The sequence below is a fragment of the Canis lupus genome, chromosome 35 (assembly GCF_011100685.1).
Source record: "Canis lupus familiaris isolate Mischka breed German Shepherd chromosome 35, alternate assembly UU_Cfam_GSD_1.0, whole genome shotgun sequence".
In the NCBI taxonomy this organism is placed as follows: Eukaryota; Metazoa; Chordata; class Mammalia; order Carnivora; family Canidae; genus Canis; species Canis lupus.
In genome coordinates, this window is record NC_049256.1 from 7,092,052 (window position 1) to 7,115,301 (window position 23,250).

Below are 23,250 nucleotides of genomic sequence, written 5' to 3' on the forward strand. Positions count from 1 at the left end.
TCCCGGGCCATGTCAGTGTGTGTACTGGAGGCGCGGGATGGACGGTCCACATGCTGCCTGACGCCATATGCCCTGCAGGTGCTTACATGTCCCCATGGGTGGATGGCTTTGTTCACAGCCCAGAGCTGCTGTCTTCCTCCACCTTCTTCAGCCTTCCTCGGTGCTACTCCACTGCTGACAGCTCAGCAGTGGAAGTGCAGACTGAACACAAATTAAGTGGCAGTCTTGGGATTTTAAAGAAAAAGGGAAACTTTTTCATTTTAGAAATGAAAAAAGTAATGTGTGCTGTGTCATTTCACTGTGTGTCCCCTGAAATGGCTTCATCTCTATGCTAATTTCATCCAGAAAATAGAAACTCTCCTGCACTGAAGAGGAGGGAAAGGGCTGGAAATGAAAGATAACGGAGTGGCTAAGAGCTAAGTAGACTTCTTCAACTCAGTGCCACTTAGCGAATGTCCTCTGGGCTGACCTGGCCCTCGAGACTGCTGGCATTGCACTGAGGGCCACGTCCGGGGAGCCAAGGGCTTCGCCTCTCACCCAAGAAACCAGCTCCCAAGCCCCAGGCATGGATTCGTGACCTGGAGAGTGCCTGTGTCTCCATAGTCTTCTACCAGCGAGTTCCTTGGTACATCCACATCCCCAAATTGACTTCCTCTGACTTCCTCCACTTCTGTTTTAGATGAATAATTAATTCACAAAAAGCATCATCTGAAAATCACAAAGTAACCCATAATTCCATGACTGTAAATTCTTTAAATAATGGACACTGTATTATGTTTAGTTCTGGATTTGTCTCTTTCTCTTAGTGTAGAACATGAGACGTTGAGGACGGGAACCTCATCTCTGTACCGTTAGCACTAACATGGAACCTCCCCCAGAGCAGGCACTTACATGCCTGTTGAATTCTATTACTGTGATCTCCAGAGATTCCTCTGGGTCTGTCCCCTTGGAGTTCAAGGGCAGTTGGACAAAGGAGAGATGGGAAGGGTCTCGTTTTCACCGCTTGTTAACTGGCTTCCTTCCCCCAGACATTCTCTTTATCAGTTTGATCCTGCCAGTTCTCTTCCCCTAATGCTACGTACCCATTCCTACATGATGATACTGGCTGGTTGTGTTATTCATGTCGTTATAAGGAGACAATCCATGATGAAAGGGAATACACTTGTTTCAGGAGCAGGACTAAGATTGGTGGGAGAAAACTGTAAGAGGTTGATCTCAGCTCCAAACAACGAGCTTCCTAATGATGGGGGCTGTTTGTGAAGGAGCAAGAATGTGTTTCAGCAGAAGCCTGGTGGTCACACAAGACTGTTGTCCTGACAGTGCCTCCCTGAGATTCAGCTGGCTGAGGTGCTGACTGATGACACCCTGGGCACCCTCTGGAACCTCAGACGGCAATGGAGGAGATGCGGCGGGGGCAGGAGGCCGCGTTCCTTAGGCCCTCTCTGGGGGCACACCACCACTGGCAGTCCACCATGCTGCTTGAGCCTGTGGGGCAGAGCTTCGAGAAGGCACAGAAAATGCTGACTGGGTGGGCAGCTGGGACCGTAAAGCAGCTTATCTTCAAAGTGGAAAGAATTTCTTGGAGACATAGTCCTCGTACACTCCTGAGGGATTTGAGATGAGAATGTCCAGGAGACGCAGAAGCGTGGGTGTGTGTGTATGAGGTGGTTTCTAACTGCTTGATAATAGGGCCATGAGCTTTACGTTTCTATTGCATTCATTTCCCCCTTCTATTAGGATGTGGAAACCAGAAACCTATAGCCCGGGGCAGGCATTTTAGTGACCTAGACCAGAGAAACGTGCATCGTAAACAGTTTTGGGAACATAAGGAGCTAGAATGCATTTAGCCATTTAGAAAGATAACAGAATTTGTGCTGCTTTCTTTTAACTATTTCCTTTGAAGTGTAACTATGGAGTATTGCCTTTTTAATTCTTTCACATAACAGACCCTGATAGAATTCAAAGGGGTAAGCAAGAAACTAGTCACCTGCCAGCTTCAGCGGAAGCTGGGAGCTTCCAGCTTGCTTTCTATGGCAATTCCACCCTCCTGAATAGAAGGACTTGGTGCCGTGGCAGAGAGCCCCGAGGGATTTGGAAAGAGGTGGCTGTGGTGGTAGAGGCGTTGACATTGAGGAGACCCAAAGGGAAGAGGTGCATCTGGCTCCATGGTAGGAACCCGAAAGGAGGAAAGTGAGGTTCATAGCCATAGAAGGTCTAGGGGGCTGTACTTGAAAAGGCTGCAGTGTTGACTGAATCACCAAACTCAACCCCCAAATCCATGTGATGCCCTGAAACAGGAGCAGTGAGGCATACGAAGAAGACTCCAGTAACTCCCTCAGCTAACTGAAAACATTCATCTTAAGGGGCATCATTTTTTTACAGAGAAAGAGCAAAGCACATCAATGTGCTCAATAAACACTTGCTGATTAACAGCCACTGCAGGTCCTGGAATGTGCCTTTAGTTGGAAGCGGTGCCAATCTGCATGCTCCATGAGGGACTCTTCATAACGACAGCAGCCAGTCGAATTGTAAGACCCTGCAAGAACAGTGTTCAGTCTTCCCCTGTACGGTACCAGGAGCCCCAAGAGGCTTGCCAGCTGAAAGGAGACACAAATTCAATCAATATTTAGTGCGTGATGCAGATTTGCCATGTACCATACATACGCGGTACTAGACACTGGAGATACAAAACTAGACAAAATAAGCAAAATGTGATTAGGTACATGACCAACAAAATCAAAATCTGCGGAGGAGAAGGCAGTATCATTTGATATTAAAGCTAGCCCCTGGGATCCCCGGGTGGCTCAGCGGTTGAGCACCTGCCTTCGGCCCAGAGTGTAATCCCGGAGACGAGGGATCAAGTCCCATCGGGCTCCCTGTGTGGAGCCTGCTTCTCCCCCTGCCTGTGCCTGTGCCTCTACCTCTGTGTGTGTGTGTGTGTGTGTGTGTGTGTGTGTGTGTGTGTGTCTCATGAATAAATAAATAAAATCTTAAAAATAAATAAATAAAGCTAGCCCCTCAAAAGAAATCTTTTGGGCCGGCAGCTGAGTCCTTAGAATTACAGAATGTCGGAATCAGATGAGCCCTCGGATCTGTTCAAATCTGTTACTTTGCAAACAGGCAATGGAGACCCAGCAAGGAGAGGTAAAGACATCAGCCACGTTTAGTTTACATTTCTTTTTGTCTTCATTTACAGCAGGTAAATGCACCTTAACTTTAGTGGGTTGATGAAGACAGATGCTCCCTCCTCTTACACTGTGCTGGCTGGTGGTGACCATCTCTCAGAGCAGGAGAAGCACTTTCTGACATTGATGAGGAATTATGCCTGTGGTGTGTGAGTCTCCTGAGCTGCCGAGCTTTGTCTCCGATCCCCTGCTTTATTGTTTCCTGGCATACGCTGCTTTCATGCCCATCATCAGAGAGTTTCTCTTGACTATTCCTCGGCTCTACTCCTTCAGAAGTCTCTGTATACTGACAAAAAATAGTTGGTCTGAAAACAGATGAGAGATTTTTAAATTTGGCTTTTTCCCCCCAAGGGATGATGTAGGGCTCCGTGGCTTCAGTTCTGTTGAATTTTACTTATAAATGGTGATGGCTTGTGTATAATGTAGGTTTTATTTTCTGTTTTATTTGTACTTTATACGCAGCCACATTAGCAAATATTTAATTTATGTTCACTCTAGTACCGTTGGATGGCGACAGCCAGTGTAAATGATACCGCACCAGTTTCAGCTGGGACTGACTTACCCAGATGTCTGTATGACCCTGAAGTAGTTGGTAGATTGATCATTTCAGGCAGATAGAGAAATCAGTGGGAGGACCCCCAAAACTTAAATAAATGGATTGATTTTTAGGTGGTTTGGACTGCTTGATTCAGGCAAAACATTTCATCTTTTATTCTTTTTTTTTTCAAAATTCATTTTTTTTTAAAGATTATTTGAGAAAGCATGAGACAGAGAAAGGGAGAGCACAAGCATGGAGGAGGGAGAAGCGGACTCTCTGCCAAGCAGGGAACCCACTGAGGGACTTGATTCCAGAACCCCAGGATCATGACCTGAGCCAAAGGCAGATGCTTAACTGACTGATCCCCACCCCCCACACTCCATCCCCGCAGGTGCCCTTACTCTTTATTTAGAAGGAACTGAAGCAAAAATATATGGCTTCGAAGACATATCCAAGTCCGATTCCAGGTTTTACCTCTTAGTTACTATGCCTTGACCAAGTTACTTAACTTCTCTGGGCTTCAGTGTTTTCACTTGTAGGAATGGGAATCATAACACTTATTGCATAGTGTTCTCAAGAGAGTGATGTTTAGGGGCACTTGGGTGGCTCAGTTGGTTATGCATCTGCCTTCGACTCAGGTCATGATCTCGGGGGCCTGGGATGGAGCCCCACAGAACCTGCTTTTCCCTCTCCTCCCTGCTCGTGCTCTCTCTTGCTATCTCTCTCTCTCAAACTTTTTGAAAAGCAGTATGTTTAAATATTAAAGTACCCAGCACAGTATCCAAAACAAACAAATGTTAATTCCCATCCTGCTTAAAAGGAGTAATCCCAGACAGATAAATGGGAGTCGTTTTGTAACAGTGTGTAGACCGCATCATTCTGATCTTCACTGACAGATACTTCAGCGGCTTGTACTCAGCATCCATCATCAGGGCCTGTAAGAAGCAGCTCTATGAAATACATTACAGCATGTCCAAGGGAAGATTGTTGAGGATCTTGTCCATCCTATCACTCAGCACCCCCTCTATAAAACCTTTAGTGAGACAGGTCTTAAGAGTTAACTACCAAGGGGTCCCTAGGCGGCTCAGTGGTTGAGTGTCTGCTTTTGGCTCAGGGTGTGATCCCGGGGTCCTGGGATCAAGTCCCACATCAGGCTCCCCACAGGGACCCTGCTTCTCCCTCTGCCTCTCTCTGCATCTCTCATGAATAAATAAATAAAATTTTTAAAAATAAAGATACTTAAAAAAAAAAAAAGAGTTAACTACCAAGAGAAGCTTAGCTTACCTTAAGGTACAGGTGAATCTAATCTCAGAATTTTGTCACTGGCCCTTTTCCCTTTCACTCTGGCCAGGGACAGGCTCAGAGCCAGATGTGAAGCTCAGCTGGTTCCGTGCAGAAGCCTTCACAGCTTCCTGTTTGCATTGCCCTTTATCCTGATCTCTGCAGGCCTGTTTTACTAACATGTCCCTTCCCTGTATTGTTCTGTGTGAGGAAGGAGGTTTCAGTGCTGTTAGGTAATCTTTCAGCCACAATCCTGGAGTTGCCAAATCCTGCCCTGCACGTCACTCCCGCCCCTTGTGGGCTCCCAAGTGAGTCAACAGAGAGCAAAACATACAGAGGGCTTTAGCCTCGAGAGCACCCAGCATCCAGTCCAGTCCTGCAGCTGGCGAAGGACAAGAGGATCTGAGTTGGTCAAAGCACATTCGACCACATTCTCCGCCCAGACCTGCAGGTGTCTTTCTGTCCGCTCACGTGGCTCATGGTCTTAGGGGGGAAACAGGGAAGGAGTAGTCACATGTGAGTCTGGCTTGAAAAGGTGTCAGCAACATCCCGCCTCTCGCATTCATTCTTCATTTTCACTCCTACCCAAACATTTTTTTTAATCATACATTTTCTTTTGTAAGCCTCCTTAAATCCTTCGTAGAATAAGGCAAGATGCAAAAACACGAAGCTTCGCAGATGAGGTGTAACCAGTGAAACCCAGCACGTTAACGGTGTTTGCACTCAAACCCGGGCGAGTGTGCCCAGTGCACGCGTATCCGTTCGGCGGCCGGGGCCAGCCGCAGGCAACTTGGTCGAGTCATAGTTAGGTTCCCCTTCGTGAACCACATCAATCAATAGCAAGCAAATGAACTTGTATGGAACAGGCGGTACACCCCACTAATCATTGCAGCTGTCATGCTGCAGGAAGTCGTCTACTTACCGGGCTGAGTCTCCTCGGCTTTTAGCTTCTGGAGAGCAGAGACCATTTCTTATTGCTTCTTATATTTACAGCACTCAGCCCACAACCGATGCATAATAAATGCACAAGGGATAGAGTGGATAAGTGAGAATCCTCCAAATGGGGAGATTATTTGGGATAAACGAAGTGTACAATATCAGAATATCTTATAAGGAATGGCGGTTGGAACAAGTTGTTATTACTTGGAGATACTTTCAGAAACACAGAGTGTTCCCTAACCAAATGCTACTAAGATCCTGCTTTAATAGATAGAGAAACATGATTTCTCATTAGCATGCATAGCACTGAAGCCCAATTTTGTGTCTTTTTTTTTTTTTTAAATAAACACACTTTTTAAATGTTTCCACGAAGCTCTTTCTCTCAAAAAGCTTATCATCTGATCTCCAGTGTTCATTTTCCTAGCAGGCCCCGCTCTACTGACAGTAGAAAGTTTCAACTGGGACTCTTCACAATTATTACTGATTCTTAATGAAGATGAAGTCAGGTGGTTTTACTGAATTTATATTTGCCTGAAACATTTTTATTTTTAGTGTCCCGATCGTGCCTATCCGAGACTATACATTCAGCAGCCTGCAGCCTATGCCTGACTATATAAAAAATTCGACTGTTCACACGCTGTAATAAATAATGAGTGTCAGTGAACTCATTATGGTAAATCCTTAGGTAATTACTTTCTGCCTTAGTTAGGGGACGTATGGTAGCATAAGCTAAAATTATTCCATCTCGAGACAAACCCTGAGGTGGCTGTTAGAGTTAAATATAATTCATTTGCAGCATGTTTATTATAGTTAAATTTAACTAATTTAGGGCCTGTTGCTGGCCAACAGCTGAGGAGGAGGAAGTTTCAGCGTCCGTGAGTGCCTCAGAAAGAAAAATGAGGTTCCCCGACCGAGCTCTCAGAACATGACGCAAGAGCTACTCCCACTGTCTCCGCTCGTCCTGTCCCCAGAATTGGACAGCGTTGATGCTCAGGAGGCTGGCTAACAGGCTAGTCGGGCGCTGAATTACGTGGCGTGGCAAGAGGAAATCTCCGCATTAAACTCGGGTTCTGTCCAGTTCCCTGTTCCGATCCAGAACTTGCTGAAGTCCCAGAGGGGAACCCTCATGTCCAGGGTCGTTGGGATACAGACAGATGAGCAATCTGCGGATTACTGGTCTCCTTCCTTTTATGCCAGGCTGCCTCTCTCAAAATCATAGGGTCAGTTTGGGGGTGATTTCTCCCCAGGCCTTCCAGCCTGAAAGAGCGTTTACTCCGGGGGGGGAAAAAAAAGTAAAATGAAGAACTTCTTCAAAGAACCAAACAACATGTTTACAGAGAGCCATTTACCATGTAAAGAGGTTTCTGCTGAAGGAAGAGTGTTTAGAGGGAAATTTGTCTCTTGACAGCTCTCCTGAGATAGATGCCTTGCCCGCCCCCCCAAGACGGTGAGGGGACACACATGGAAGAAACGCACAGGGTGCCCAGGGGACACTTAGGAGCTTTCCACTTTTGTCCGAGAATAAAAGTGAAGAACCCCTGGAGGGGGGGCCTCTTCCCCTGAAGACAGGAATAGTGCCAGGAGAGGAAACAAAATTCCAGCCATCGTGAGGAATGAGGATTTGAGGAAAACACTGTCCTACTTTTTAACAAAAATATCATGTATCTACTTTGGAAACATGTGTGCCGTTCGCATCACTCAAGAGAAGGTGGCAGTTGGAGAAACTCCAGAGAAGGATGAGTGTTTGAAGACAGGAGTCAGGAGGTAGCTGTGTGAGAGCTAGAAACAGCAGAGCGCCTTCTAGGGCAGGGGTCTAGGGCAGGTACACTGGGGTCAGGACAGTTTCCTTCACCACATCCGAAGGGCACAGCCACCAGGTGCCCCACACGCGCACACACCCACAGCCCCAAGACTCCATCTGGCACAACTGGCCCAGCCTCACGCACTGTGGTCATGTCCTCGCCATTCCCTCCCCCCCCCCCCCCCCCCCCCCCCCGCCGCCCCACTGACCCTGGTCATTCCCAAGATCACTCAGTGTACGAAGGCCGGGCTTTCTGACCCTAAAGCCAGCGTTCTTTCCAACACACCACAGTGGCCTGCTTTGGACCCAGACTCTCCTGAAAACTCCCCTTTACCATTTTGATCAGATGTACTTCGGCCACGGGAACTGTTTGCAACTTTAGTGGGTGGCTGTGATATAAAAAGTAAACCGTATAGGTTATGTAATGTCAAGGGCAGTTAACTTCTCCAGAATTCTGGTGTCAAAGCGAAGATTTCATTTATGCTATTAAAATTCAGGAAAACATAATACAGCTCCTCTGTACCTCCCGCAACCCCCCACCCCCCATAAAAATAGCCTCTGAAGCCTCCACGTAGCTGAGTCACTGCTTGGTGTGATCCAGGGCTAGGTCGCAACTGGACCTGTCACAATGAGGCCACAGTGATTCATGACAAAAACCAAGTTTGGTTGCCACTGACAACATGTGTTCCTTTCCGTTTTTGGACTTTGGCAACACCACATTTTGCCTTTGGAGTAGCAACACCTTTGCATAGTGATAGTAATAGGATGAGATGAGCCACTGCAGTGAATGTACCCTCTGGGCTCTCCCGCTAGGACACGCACAACCCGCAGCCATTCATTAGGGGCAAGCGTGAGTAATCCATAATTACGGCCTACGGAGACCATAGCTGTGCAGGAAGTTTACCATATCTACCACTGCAGCTTAATATTAAGTCAGTCTACCAGCCAAGTGTTCCAGCACCTTCCATGTGCCCCAAACTGTGCTTCCCATTGAGGAGAGACAAAACATTGAGGAGATGTGGTTTCTCCCCTAAAGGAACTTGGAGCACCTGCTTGCCTCCCTTGGCATTCAGGACTTGGTCAGCACACCATCCCCTCGTGGCCTTCTCAGGGCACAAGTGTGGGCCTGTCCACCTGGACCTGGTGTAGGTGTCTAGAGAAGGGCAAGAAGAGGTATGTCAGGAAGGATGCAGTTATAGTGGTTTTATTTTAAAAGTGGGACCTGAGGCACCTGGGTGGCTCAGTGGGTGAGCATCTCCCTTCGGCTCAGGTTGTAATCCCAGGGTCCTGGGATCGAGTCCCACATCACGATCCCCACAGGGAGCCTGCTTCTCGCCCTGCCTGTGTCTCTGCCTCTGTGTGTGTGTGTGTGTGTGTGTCTCTCGTGAATAAATAAATAAAATCTTTAAAAAAAAAAAAAGTGGGACTTGGACTGTAAACAATTCTGTGCTCCCCAACATTTGTGTAGAATTGAGCCAAATTTATGCTAGCCGGACATGTGCCAGCTTTTTGGAAGTGGGGGGCAGATAGAAGAATTGTGGGTACTTTCCAAGAAATAAAGCTGCCTCTGTAATGCTGATGGTGCTTGTTTCAGATAAACTCAGACTTATGGGAAATGTAGGGCAGAGCTTCCCAAATACGGTGCCTTAGTATACAGATGTGCACACATAGGTGTGCCAATGTAATATAATAGCCTCTGGAGCTCTTTGGACACCTAGATATGCCTGCAATACAAAATGGATTTTATAGATGAATATAAATATAAACGTATATATATAATGCGTATATACTTTGCAGAAGACTAGGAGACCATATATACAAGATGCTAGCTGCTTTAGTCTGGATTGTATTTCTTAATTTTCTTACATACTTATCTTCATTTTTATATAATTTATATGCATTAATCATAAAAATTGTTAAACCAACCAAATTTTGACCAAAATGTTGAAGTAAGACTTACACCAAGGTTTCGTGGTCCAGCCAAAGATTTATATATATGTTATATTGCATCACTGATATAGAAACCATTTGTCCTCCTTTTTTTTTTTTTTTTTGTCATTTTAAAAATGACTATTTTCAGTTGGATCATACTCTTCAAAAAAAAAGAAAAAGAAAGAAATAGGAAAGCAGATGTCACACATCAGAGAAATTGTTGCATGTTGACAGATTTCACACCATTTATTTTCTTTGCATCTACTGGCCCAAACTGGTAATAACCCAAACTTTCTCCATTTGTGGAAAGTCTTATAAGGTCAACTTCCTGTTATGTTTGATAGCTGTATTAAGAGAAAAACCTGTTGGTCGGATGTTAGTTTCAACTGGCCCAACTCTAGGGGACACACTGATGCTTGACCCCTGGAGAGTGTGGAGACAATGAGCAGTAGACATGCTGGGAGATCTTGTTTCTCTCTTCATCCTCCCACTTGCCCAGCAGCTAGAGGCCCGGGGTGAGAATTTGATGGTTACGTTTTATGGCACGTTATATTTATAAAATGTTTCTGATCATTCAAATTTGTTTTATTCAGAACAGTTCTGTGAATGCCTAATTTCTTCTTACCTGGGCTTAGATTCATAGATATTTGACTTTCTATCATGTTAGAATGCCTGTAACCTAAATAGGATCGATATCTTTGTTCTTCTGGGAGAAGTACTATTTTCACCTGTTTCCAAAATTATAAAATACTTCCATATTTGGAACTGTGACATTTTGGACTCGGGGATATTTTTAAGAGATTGTCTGGTTCTGGGCCTTCATTATACAAATGAAAAAGTTGAGACCAACACAGTCGAAGGAAAAAGCTCCAAGTCCCAAGATGCGGTGAGTGGCAGGCCTGAGGCTAGAGCCTAGTTCTCTTTTTACTACTTCTATCCTGTACTTTTTACTTAAGATTTCCCAGTTCTTATGGGTACTTAAAATAATATTTTCTAATTGGAATTTTTTAGGGAGAAAAGAAACAAAAGGGCAGTGGCTGGTACAACATAGGTAGTCAATAAATATTTGGTGAAGAAAGTATTGATATGCTTGCCATAAAAAATACAGCACATTTGTGGACACACAAATATCTAGATTGGTAGCGTAGGTGAATGACTGAGAGCACACGTACCATTACCAGTTACTTATTAAGATGTATTGTAAATACTAATAACTATTACTAATAAGTAGTTGGTAATTGCATGTGTGCTTTCAGGCAGCACAAGGATTTAGTTATCATGTGCTCCCAGTTTTCCGTGGCTCTCTTTAAAGGAAGAAACTCTGGGCAGCCCAGGTGGCTCAGCGGTTTGACTCCTGCCTTTGGCCCAGGGCCTGATCCTGGAGTCCCAGGATCGAGTCCCACGTCGGGCTCCCTGCATGGAGCCTGCTTCTCCCTCTGCCTGTGTCTCTGTCTCTCTCTCTCTCTCTCATGAATAAATAAATAAGGTCTTAAAAAAAAAAAAAGGAAGAAACTCTGGAGACAAATGACAAGAGAGTTTAGGAGACAGAGAAAATATACTCCTTTTCAATGAAAACCTAGCAGGAACATCGGTGTGCGTGTGTTTTGCTATCCGTATAGTCTACAGTAATTCTTTGTTTAGTCATGAAATATGTCACCTGCCATCCCACACAAACCAACTGTAGTGTTCAAGAGACCTGTTTGATTAGGATAAATCATAGAGGAAGTGTAGTAAGAACATCACCCTGTAATTAACTAGCACATCCTTGTTTTGGATTTGTGCTTCCAAGTTTCTTTTATTTTACGAGAGTGACTTAGAAAACATTAAAAGAAGAGCCAGTCTTCACCAAAATAGAGTGAAAAGTTCAGAGATAAATAAAACAAACCTGGACAAATTCATAAATCCCCTACAAGAAGGGAACATTGTTTTTCTCATGTTTTCCATTGGCTAACATACCCGGCAGGAAGTTAAATTTCATTTCCTTTTCGTATCGCAGAATGTGTTTTCTTAATCACCTTCTTTACATATTGAACAACATCTTGATCCTAATTGTGGCATATGCTACATTGAAACTATGGTGAAAATCATTCTTTTTCTCCCACCAAAGGGAAATTTCACTTTTTTATTGAATGAAGGAGGCATTTAAAGTACAAATTAAAATAAAGATAACCACTATTAAATTTGGTTAGGCTCCTATAAAAAAATAATCAAATAGCAGTGCAAACAACCTGACTCAAGATTGCTACAGAAAAGTTTAATTAATTAACACACTATATTGAAGCTTGCAGGAAGATTTTCTTAATGATACGTAAAGATGTTCATCTCCCTAATCAAGGAAACTTCCATACTCCTCTACTATTGATGAGTCCATTTACTTGATTCTTCTTTTTCTCTCCTTCATTCTCATATTAGGCCCTCACTCCTTTGTTTCAATTTTACATTTGTTAAATACAAACAATATCATACACATTAGGCCAGCTATATATCCAGAAATACGCATTTATATAATCTTCCATTTTTAAATCATGAGATGAACAGTATATTTTATTGCACATGAATCTGGTGTCCTAGTTTAAGATCTGCTTAAATTCTCAATAACATCCTCATAAAACTGTTGCAGGGAGCAGAGCTAGCCATAAGGACATTTACAATGTCACATTAAGGTAGGGCGTATGTCACGTGCCTTGTAATAATACATTAAACGATTCAAATAGGATTTTATATTGAAAAAGATCAAAGCAGTTTAGAAAATTCTATATGGAGCCATATTTCTGAATGTGAAAGTCCCGTTTTGTTTAATTATCTATTAAATGCTCCCAAACTTCATAGGACTTTGTGCTTTTACTCTCTATATTAGGAAGAGAAAATCCTTAGAGTGAACCTTCTACGAATGTGTGCCCCATTTTGCCTCAGTGATAATGCCTGCAAGATTCCTTCTCTCACTCTTGTATCGTCCCATGATATTTGCTGCTTCCTGAAGTCAATATAGACAGACCCGAGCCAACTTAAATGTCGTCTCAATATTTACCTAGTACAAAGAAAATTCCATTTGAGAAAACCACAGAGTATAGTCATTCCTGGAACAACCAAGAGATGGTTATTACTGCTGGACAGAATTACTTTGCCCTGCTTTACTTTTAAGAGTGACCAAAAATAGTTCTTTAAAAATCTATCTTAAATTCCGAGGCATATGTATTTTTAAAGTGCCTACACATCGAGATGTTCCTCATTAGTTTCCTGAACTGTTAATTCTTTTAATTAAAAACATTTGAAATGCATAACCAAAGATGATTTATTTTATATAAATTTGTGAATCACAAGGAATTCTTATCAAACCATTGCCTTTTTTTTTTTTTTTATGAACATGGTATAAATGCTTAGTATCAAAGCAACTGTAATTAAAAAGGACTGGTCCATAAGAGAGCTGTAAAGGAGGCAGCAGTTGTGCTCAGCTCCCTTTCATTTCGTTCTTCTGACTCCCTTTCAAACGAGTTCTTTCTTCCCACCTTTGCCCCTTTCCACGTAATATCTGTTAAGAACTTGGCAACGACCCACAGAATACAATCCTGGCAGCCAGACCTCTCCAGGAGTGTTCAGGGGATCTGTTCCCAACACTTGGTAATAACCACAGCCACAGCAAAAAGACACCGGCAACGCCTTTGATCATCAGTCCACCTATGTGTGAGGAAGTCCTGCGGGTGCTGGGTCAATCCCTGGCAGTGACGTTGGCCTTGCAGCACTGCTTTGGGAAATTAACCTGACTTCAGAGAGTAGGACAGAGAGGAGTGGCAGAGGGAGAAACCAAGGGCGGTTCCCAGAAGCCAGAGTCATTATTCCTTCTACCACGTGCTTGTACACGAGTGTGTATACATTTCTAATGCTTCTGGCTTCTCTGTGCACTTGAAGTGTTTGTTGACGCGTCTGTTTCATCCACCTGATGGTGAAATTCCTGAAGGCAGGAAATTCTATCTTGTTCCCGGCACAGAGGAGGCACGTAGAAAATGGGCCTGGAATGAAGGAGTGAAGGACTCAGTCGGTCAGGCCGTCAGTTCATTCACGTGACACCAATAGAATATGGGTTCAAATGATGATAAAAATTGCAAAGATGGATTGAAATACACGGATGTAGAAAAAATTGTTTTAAAGATTTTATTTATTCATGAGAAACAGAGAGAGAGAGAGAGAGAGAGAGAGAGAGGCAGAGACACAGGCAGAGGGAGGGGCAGGCTCCATGCAGGAGCCCGACATGGGACTCGATTCCGGGTCTCCAGGATCAGACCCTGGGCTGAAGGTGATGCTAAACCGCTGAGCCACCCGGGCTGCCCCAGAGGTAGAAAATTAAGAGAGGTACCAAGTGGTCGATGCCTCCAGGGTTTTGAGCTGAACTGAAGGGAGAACACAAGTAGCAATGGATGGAATGGGGAGCTTGGTAAGAGAAATTTTGTGAGTGAAGTTGGCAAATATGCTTTTAGGCAAATTGAATAAAATTTGACCAGCTGGGCATCAAAAATATTTTTTCTCGAAGAAACAGCCTTTAAATGTGCATCTGACATCTTCCCTTACCACACCTAACTCCATTTCCTGAAGATCTGATTTCAGATAAATTACCAGCAGAAAAAAACTATTTTGCAATCGGAGCAGTTGTACATGGTTTAAAGAACATTTCCATCAATTCTTGAAAGTTGCCATCCTTTGTAGATTGGGAGGAGGGAAGGGATCTAGAAAGCCTGAGACTGGTACCTTGAGAAGATTCTCCCAACGCAAGGAGGCCCATCCTGTAGGAGGGTAACGGCTGACAGAGGTCATCACCTCGGGACTTGGCATCCCTCAGAGATACTAAATCCACATCAGAGAAGACACTTAGGCTTACAATTTGTGTTATAAACTGAGCCACCCCTGGAGATCGCCTCTTAATACCTAAATACATAATGTTCGAAGGAGGAGAATCACCTCATATCACATCCAGCCACTCTTTGTAGCACGAGGGCTGCTTGGGCAGTTTCTACTGTCTCATAGGCCTCTGGAGCCTCAAACACATCTCATTCCTGCATGTTTCAGAAATGCCAAAGCAGGGCCTCCTTACCTGGATATGTAAGCCAGGGGGAAGTGGCCTGATACATGCATATTGAAGTCTGTAAATCATGAAGAGAATATTATAAATATTTCATTGTCAGTTTTCAGCCCCTCATTCCTCAAGTTTTTGGAGTGAGCTCTCCAAATTTCCCAAGGACTCCCCTGAGAGTTCTAGTGGAGGACAAGGATGCAAAGATACCTGCTACGTGTTTTCCTGAGTTTTGCCCATTGTCTACCTGATATCCTAAAGAATTAAGCTGCAATCTTGTCTTAACCCAAAAGTGGCGCCCCTTGGATCAGAAGGAATGTCTGGAACACATTGATCTGTGGTTGGAATAGTAAGCTAAGCTGTAGGAACATCCTGCCAGCGGCCTGTCCCTGGGAAATCATCTTAGATTCTCTTGCTGGTGAAGGATGACATGCTGCAACTGACCTTCTGTGGAAAGCCAGAAAACAGAGGAGAAAGCAAGCCTTTTACTTTCTAATATTTCCTTCAGGCTATGCTTTTTTGAGGGTGATACCCTCTATATCCTTAGAGACCCTATTTGCTAGACATTAAAACTAGGTCCTCAAAATGAGTGATCACCAGCCTCTGGAGTAATTATAACCAGATATGCCCTCAAGTCGCAAGCCTTCTCTTACCCTTGCCTTTAAAATCCAAACAAAATTATTCAGACCTACATAACCAGCATGCCCTGTTGAGTTTCTGCAGATCTCATTGGGGTGTATTTATGTCCTTCTCTATCTCTTGTTTCTGAACCTTTTTTTTTTTTTTCATCCCCTACCATCTTGGCAACATTCCATAGGTTGTTGACTTCATGACATTGATCACTCCTTTTTATTCCTCAGGATACCCTAAGTGGTGCAGTGACTTGCAAGAGATTGGAAATAATGGAGAGGAAGCTAAAACTACAATCTCTGCATTGCAGTTGTGACAGTGCATCAGTGATTTGTCACCACAGTGAATCACTTACCGGCCATCTCTTGTCTTGTTTCTAGACTAACGCCAGGAAGCAGCTATCTCTTTAGAGAAAATTTATCATTTCCTGGCCTCCCCTGGTGCCCGGTCTTCCCTAAACCCCCATCTCTTTGGCCTGACCCAATGAAACCTCCACAAGTCAGTTCTTTCATTACAGTCTCTGATGGGGATATCCTTTTACTTAACTATGTAGAGTGGTTTAGTTTCCTCTGTCTCAACTTCCCTGTTCATGGTAATAATAATAAGTTTGTTAAAATGTTTTCCCAAACTACAGAGTTCTCTCTCTAAAGCAGAATTTTATCCTTAAACCCAATGTGGAAATAGCTACATCCAGGATAAGTTAACAGCAATTGTATCTTTCTGCTGCACAGTGAAATTTGGATTTTGACAAACTCCAGTGGCTACCATTTGCAGTGTCGCTCAGATGCTGAGACTCAGTGAGGTCATGAGAAATAACTGTGTGGCCAGAGCACTTGCATGGGCCTGGACCTTGTGTAAATGGAGGCCAAGTTGAGTTGTGTTGCAATCCACAACCTTGAGAAAAGGTGCCCTTCCAACAGGGAGACTCATAACCAGGAAAATACAACTGTAACTCTAATGGTCAAAGTAGCTATGGGTTATGCAGTCATCCATGCCACTAGCTTGTCCAGATATCCCCACCATTTTTTATCCACAGGGTCACAGAGAAAAGGATTTTGGGTTTGTTTGGTTTTTTTTTTTGGTTTTTTTTTTTTTTTTTTGAGAAAAGGATTTTGGATAGATAACTCTATCAACGATAGAGGAAGACCTAACAAAATTGTTAAATGGGAATTATGGTAAACCAGAGTTAAAGAGCAAAGTGGTCCTCCATTTCCCACACAGCTACTCTCTAGTTTACTACCCTGTCCAGTCTTTCTGCCATCATCACCACAGGCAGCTTATGTGGAAGATAATTTATTATTCCCATTTTATTATGCTTCTAGAAAATTCAGCAGGTACTCCTAGATCCACCTGAAACTAGCATTAACATTGTGTGTTAACTATACTTGAGTTTAAAAAAAAAAAAAAGTAAATAATCTGCCCTAAGGAATTCATTTGAGAAGAATTCAAAGAGTACTGCATTATCATTTATAAGAAAATTTGGAAACAACCTGTATGTTACCCACAGAGAAACAAAGCAATTGTGCTTTCCTCATCTGAACAAAGGACTACTTTGCACATATTCAACTCTGTTATTTTAAAGAATTGTCACAGACTTTGAACAGAGGTTCACAACATAATAGGTCTAAAGTGTAAAGAGTAGAATATGTGTTGTAATTCTACGGTTATAAAGATTTACGTATCCCTAAGGGAGAGCGGGAGAAGCACAGGCCTCACGTGGCCAGCCCTGGCTCACAGGACGACAGGTGGTTTTTACTTTCTTTCTTTATACTTTCCCGTATTTCCCAAATTACTGCCCGTGACTGTTTCATTTGTAAACCAAGAGGGGGGAAGAGTTATTCAAAGAGGAAAGAGAAGAAAACCATACGCCTTTACAGCAGCTTATCAAGCATTTTAACAATGCAAGATGGGAAAATCCTCAGGATATACAAGCCCTTTCTTCCCCCTCTGACTTTGGCTGATTCATCTGCTCACAAACTGCTGACTGTTTTCTCAAGAGAGCAGAGAAATAAAACAGGCTCTGACTGGCGCCTTTATTAAAGTCTTTCCAAAAGCTCCCTTCCGGCTGCCACCTCTTCCCCTCCTCGTCCTCCCCTGGCTTCCTCCCTCCCTCCTTTTGGTGCCTCTTTGTAAGGCTGGCTGCATTTGGCCAGTGGTTGAAGTCATTTGTTCATAAATAATTTGTGCAGTGATTTAGAGCTTTCTGACAACAATCTCCAGTTTGCTGCAATAAACTAATGTGATAAAGAGTCCAAATTTGGGCTGCTCCGCGACAGACACCATGTAGTTCCACTCTTCCCTAGTCAGGATGTGGTTTGGGTTCTGCTGACAGAACACCGCTGATACTACCTCAGTTTATGTGGCATCTTTACGTTCAGTGAACTTCTAATAGCCTCGTGCCCCAAAGAGGCTAGGTAAGTTCTACAGCACGGCCCCTGGGTGGAATATTGCAGAGATGCTAAAAATGGCAAAGCCTGGTTGCCCATCAAAAAGTGTTTAAAAATGTGAAACAGGAAACAAATTAATGCCTCTATATGGTTATGACAGTGCAAGAATATATACTCATATTTTGAAAGGAATAGAAGGAACATGGAGAATGAAAATAATTAGTTTGATGGTGGATGATAGAAATGTTTAAAATTCAGCAGTTTACCGGACGCCTGCAATATGCCTGACGCCGTGCTAGGCCAGTTTTACAATGTGGTTCTGCGATATGTGCGATTCTGAAGAAATGTAGGGTGGGGGATTCATCTTTGTAGATGTTGCTGTGGGCCGCGCTGTGTCTAGACAGACCCACACTGGACCCGGCTAAAACCTATGCTGCTGACTCTGGTATCTGTGCGGTCCTCAGGGGCCAGAGGTGGCTTTCCCCCATCTGCTGCATGTCATTCATTCACACACCCACTGAACAGATGCGTGCCAGGCTCTGTTCAGGTGTGGGCAGTACCCAGGGACCAAGACGACAAGGCTCTGTCCCCACTGGGTTTCCAGGCTGTCGAGAAGGACAGTGGACAAATTCATTGACAGTGTGATTTCAAGTACCGAAACCTGCAGTGAAGGAAAGTAGGATACAGAGATAGTGACGTGGAAAACGGTAGCTTCTTTTCAGGAGAGTCAGGGAAGGTCCTGCTGAGAGAACAGGGAAGTAAAGTCTGGAGGAGGTAGAGGGGAAGGGATATGCAAAGGCACTGAGGCAGGAACAAGTGTGGTATGTTTGTGAGACAAAATGAATTCAGAGAAGCGGGTGAGCCTGGGAGCTCCATGGGCCACAACATGGAAACTTTTCTAAGTGCAATGGCAAGTTGTTTGGTTTTTCTTTTTAAGATTTATTTGAGAGAGAGGGAGGGAGGAGAAGCAGAGGGAGAGGGAGAGAAAGAATCTTAAGCAGACTTCATGCTGAGCTGACAAGGGGCTCGATCCCACAACCCTGAGATCATGACCTGAGCCAAAACCAAAAGTGATCGCTTAACTGACGGAGCCACCCGGGGACCCCTGTGGTGGCAAGTTGTAAGGAGTGTGGACACGCTTACCTCTTCTCGGTAGAGTGGACTGTCAGGCGGAGGAGAAGCAGGGGGCCAGCTAGGGGTTCAGCAGTGCAGGTGAAAGGTCAAGGGGGCTTGGCCTGGGGGCTGGCACAGGCATGGAGTTGAGGGCTGTTGAGGGCACAGCGTGTATGACGGGCTGACATGGGCCCCAGGAAGAGTCAGGAGACCGGGATCGCTTGTGGGCTTGGGAGTGAGTCGCCGAGTGGTAAGGCTGTGTGCTAGGAGGGAGGAGGAATAGGTTCTATTATTTCTTAGCGAAAAGATTTGATCTAGGTCAGTGTGGAAGCTTCTGCGAATTCCCAGAGTTCCGTGGCTGGATGTTCAAGATAGGAGAAGGGTTTCACGGGACACTGGAGAGACTCCAGCTGAGGAGCCCAGAAGCCTGAGTCTGGTCTACCCCTGCTACAAAATAGCAGTTTGATCTAGGACACATGATGTCACCTCCAGAATTACAGTTTCCCGTATGTGTGGGTTTCAGAGCTGTGTAAACTGTTTAAAGTTCAGCACAAGGGACGCCTGGGTGGCTCAGTGGTTGAGCATCTGCCTTTGGCTCAGGGTGTGATCCCGGGGTCCTGGGATCGAATCCCGCATCAGCTCCCCGGAGGGAGCCTGCTTCTCCCTCTGCCTGTGTCTCTGCCTCTCTCTGTGTCTCATGAATAAATAAATAAAACCTTTAAATAAAAAAAAAAAAAAGTCCAACACAGACACATACGGGTGCACCCCATGTAATGAGCATTCCTGTTTAGCATCGTGACCTGGAGCGTGTGTGAAGGCACAGGTCAGGAGAGGATTGCCCCTGATGTGCTGGCTGCCTTCACACCACCCCCCGGTTCACCCCTGGCCCACCACCCAGCACCGTGCCAGGCCGGGGCACCCGTCCTCAAACAAACAGCTTAGCAACATCCCCTTCAAGAGTGAAACAAAGGCATATTCTGATGTATCCCTGAGTAGCTAAAAAATTAAATTTGTGTTTCGTTCTCCGAGGACTCTTGCCAGCTGAGGTGGTTGGTTTGTTTTCATTATCACCGCCCTCCTGTGTTTGCTTCCAGGGGCCGTTTCCATCAGCCTTCCCCTAGATTAAGCCAGCCATATAAATGAGAAGCCGCCACCAGAAGCTGACTTCTCCCCTGCAAGCACTGCTTAATGCGCCTAATCAGCAAACTTCTTTACTTTCTCCCTCTTAAATACCATCTTGAGAAGTCCCAGCACCTGTCACCTAAAGAGGACATCTTCTACCGTGAATGGGGAGGTAGAATGGGTTTTGAAAGGACGATTGAGGGAGCTAATCTAAACGATTAGATGTTTTTCTGGTTAATAGGAGCCTAATTCTATTGAATCTCTTACAGACTCTATTAAGACAGGTTTCTTTGACTCCTAGTACTCTGTTTAAACTTCTGGAGTCCTTCGAATTGCCCGCTCACCAGCTGGGGGAAAATGTAAGCAAATAAAAAAAGCAAGGGGAGCCAGAGAACAATTTTCTTTTATAATTTCTCTACTCAAAGTGAGGAAATTCAGAATCCTTCACCAAAAACACCATGGGGTTCATCAAGATTGATGATGATGAGGAGGTCAACTCGAGGGACATTAAATGTGCGCAGAAGCGTGGGGGACAGTCCACGGGGGTCAGGAGCAGACTAGCTCAGAAGGATGGAGGCCAGATCCATCTGGAATGCAGGCTGAGAGCAAAAGGGACGAGGTCCTATTGTTTGGGGACTAAACCAGTCAACAGGTTTTTCTTACTTCTGCCATTTCAGGGAGAGTTTTCTTCTCGTACATGTAATTGCTTCTGCCTAAAAGATTCCTTATTCGTGAGCCAGGTACGGGAGCCGAGACTCCCCCTCTGATTCTGTGAGCCTCTCGCCGTCTCCGCCTCAGACCGTAGTATAGAACCGATTTGAGTTTACAGACCCAAAGGCTGGCTTCAGAGTTGTTTGTCCAGCCCTTCCACCCAGCCCAGGTTGTAACGACTGAGCTAAGCAGGTAGGCCTCTTCGCCACATCCTGAAAGTCACTCTCGTGATGACTTTCATCCAGAGTTAACTGACCTTGACATAGAGAATGCCATTTCCAGTGGCCTGTCTGACCCTGCTCTACAGAAGGCAGGGAGAAGTTAGTTTGCAGAGCAGTTTAAGCCAGAGAGACTCTCCGGACGGGAAAAGGCATTTTGGATTCTGCCCATAGTGAATCAAGCACCTGAGGTTTCGGTTACGGGCACACGAGGGGAAGAGGAGCATCCCCCCCTGGACTGGCCTCTCCAGGCCACCCTCACAGGCTTCCCAGGTGAGGCTTGTAGAGGGTCTCATATGTCCTGTTCAGGTCTAGTTGCCTTGACAGTGTTTTCCCATATTTTCAGGTGAGAAAACCTTCTTAGCCAGAAGAACAAAAACTATTAATTAGAACAGAGAACTTTAGAATACAGTTCCCATGGCACAATTCAGTAAGATATTCAGATCACTTTCTGCAAGCTCAGGACTCCCATGTAAGATGGTGAAAATGAACCTGAGCTGAATTGATAGTGTCTGGAGGCCTAAGGGAGACGGGGACGAACAGGGAGGTGGTTCTGTTTCTCCTGCGTCACCGAGCATGGCACCTGGATGCTCAGAAGATGTCCGTGGAGGTCAGGTGGGTTTCATATTGTTGGTGGTAATAGGCTTGTTTCTGTGAACCTTTTATGCTGTTGAAAATTGATCCCAACTTCGTCTTTTAAAATCATAACTAGACATCAGTGTATCCTTTGGCAAGCCGTTGTAAACGCTTTGGCCTTAAGTGTCTTCTGTCCTTTGAAAACTATTGGCTAAGCCCACCGCACCACGCCCCGAGCTGGGCACTCACTGAGGTCTTGTTCAGAATTTACTTTGATTGTAAGGTTTTTTTTAAACCTTAGCTGGAAATAAAGTATACATGCAGAAGCCAGTAGGCTTAAAAAATGTAATGCTTAATGGTTAGAAAGTTTAATCTGTTTACTCCTAACCAACATTAGACAGGGGAATGCTAAATCAGTTTTATAATGTACCCCCCAAAATTTACTGTAAAGCATCCTGACATGAAGATGTATATACTGTAATATATTGAATTTACGCCACATGAACATGTGGGATATGATGTGTGTGGGGGGCTCTTTGGCATTCATACCTTGCATGCTGGTCCAGGTGTTCAAACATGTCATAAAGACCAAGTCCGTGGTACGGTCACCAGGCTTACCAGATTGCCACTCCAGGCTTTATGGGGATGAAGCTCTATATTCTACTCTCCCCTCTTTATTGCTGCCAGAAGTGAGGATCCTTATAAATTCAAATTAATCAATACTATATTTCCTGTTCCCGGTTCAGACTTTTATACCCTGCATCAGAGAATTTGCATCTCACCTGCTTTGCAAAAGAAGTATCAACAATAATAGCGGGGTGCCTGGGTGGCTCAATGGGTTAAGCATCTGCCTTTGGCTCAGGTCATGATCTCAGGATCCTGGAATCAAGCCCCACGTTGGGCTCCCTGCTCAGCAGGTAGTCTACTTCTCACTCTACCCTTTCCCCCCCACTCATGCTTTCTCTCTCTAATAAATAATCTTTTTAAAAAATCAAATAAATAAGAATAATTTTAAAAACAGTAATAGTAAAGTTAGTACTGTACTCTTTGGACACGGTACCATCCTATGAGTTTACTTTGTCATATATCAGATCCAGCCTGCCATTTGTCTTTATATTCTCAGGATAAATGGTTTTCAGCTTAAAGAGTCCCAGAAGCAACTGTCAAAAGGTGTCAGCTGGAAGCAGTGACAGAGAAAAATGCGGCATCTGAAGAGCAACTTGCAAGATGGTCTAAATATTTTATTTTCTTTTTGGAAAGCCCTCGCCAGATTTGCCCCTTCACCACTAATCTTTGAGCAGCCTGACGATTTATGGGGAATCCATCGTTTGGCTTTTACATAGAGAGTAACAGCTGAACGACTGCTTCCCAACATGTGGCTGTTTAGCAGGATATTAATGGGCAAGGTGGCTAATCTGTTCACATTGTTCCGGCAGAAGTTTTGCAGTGCTTTGGGGAATCATTTATCCTCAGCAGTTGCAAGATAGCCTGTTTTTAAGTAAACCTAGGATAAAAATCCAGTAATTTATTGCTGTGTAACAAACTGCCCCAAAACTGTGACATAAAGCACTGACTGTATTACACGTGCAAATCCTTGTCCCTGTTCTGTGATGCCGGGGCCTTGTCTGAGAAGGTTCCAAGACTGGGAGTGGCTTGACAGAAGCTGGAATGAGGCTGGCAGCGGACACTGGCTAGGACTTGGTGGGATTTGGGCTGGATAGCGTGTGGCCGGAGCTGCCTCACCACAGTCACCTC

At 44.5% G+C, this 23,250-nt stretch overlaps 1 protein-coding gene and 1 long non-coding RNA gene across 3 annotated transcripts in view; one reads left to right on the top strand and one right to left on the bottom strand.

The window, feature by feature from the left end:
- FARS2 (phenylalanyl-tRNA synthetase 2, mitochondrial) overlaps nt 1–23,250 on the top strand; it is a 499,622-nt gene that overhangs the window by 408,863 nt on the left and 67,509 nt on the right. The window lies entirely within an intron of this gene.
- LOC119867641 lies at nt 2,341–5,516 on the bottom strand. Of its 2 annotated transcripts, none has more exons than XR_005384258.1 (3): nt 5,008–5,516; nt 3,210–3,471; nt 2,341–2,597 (listed from the first exon to the last, which is right to left on the bottom strand). It is a non-coding gene; the product is annotated as an uncharacterized LOC119867641 (long non-coding RNA). The 2 variants fall into 2 exon arrangements; XR_005384259.1 differs by having other exon boundaries at nt 3,255–3,471; nt 5,008–5,515.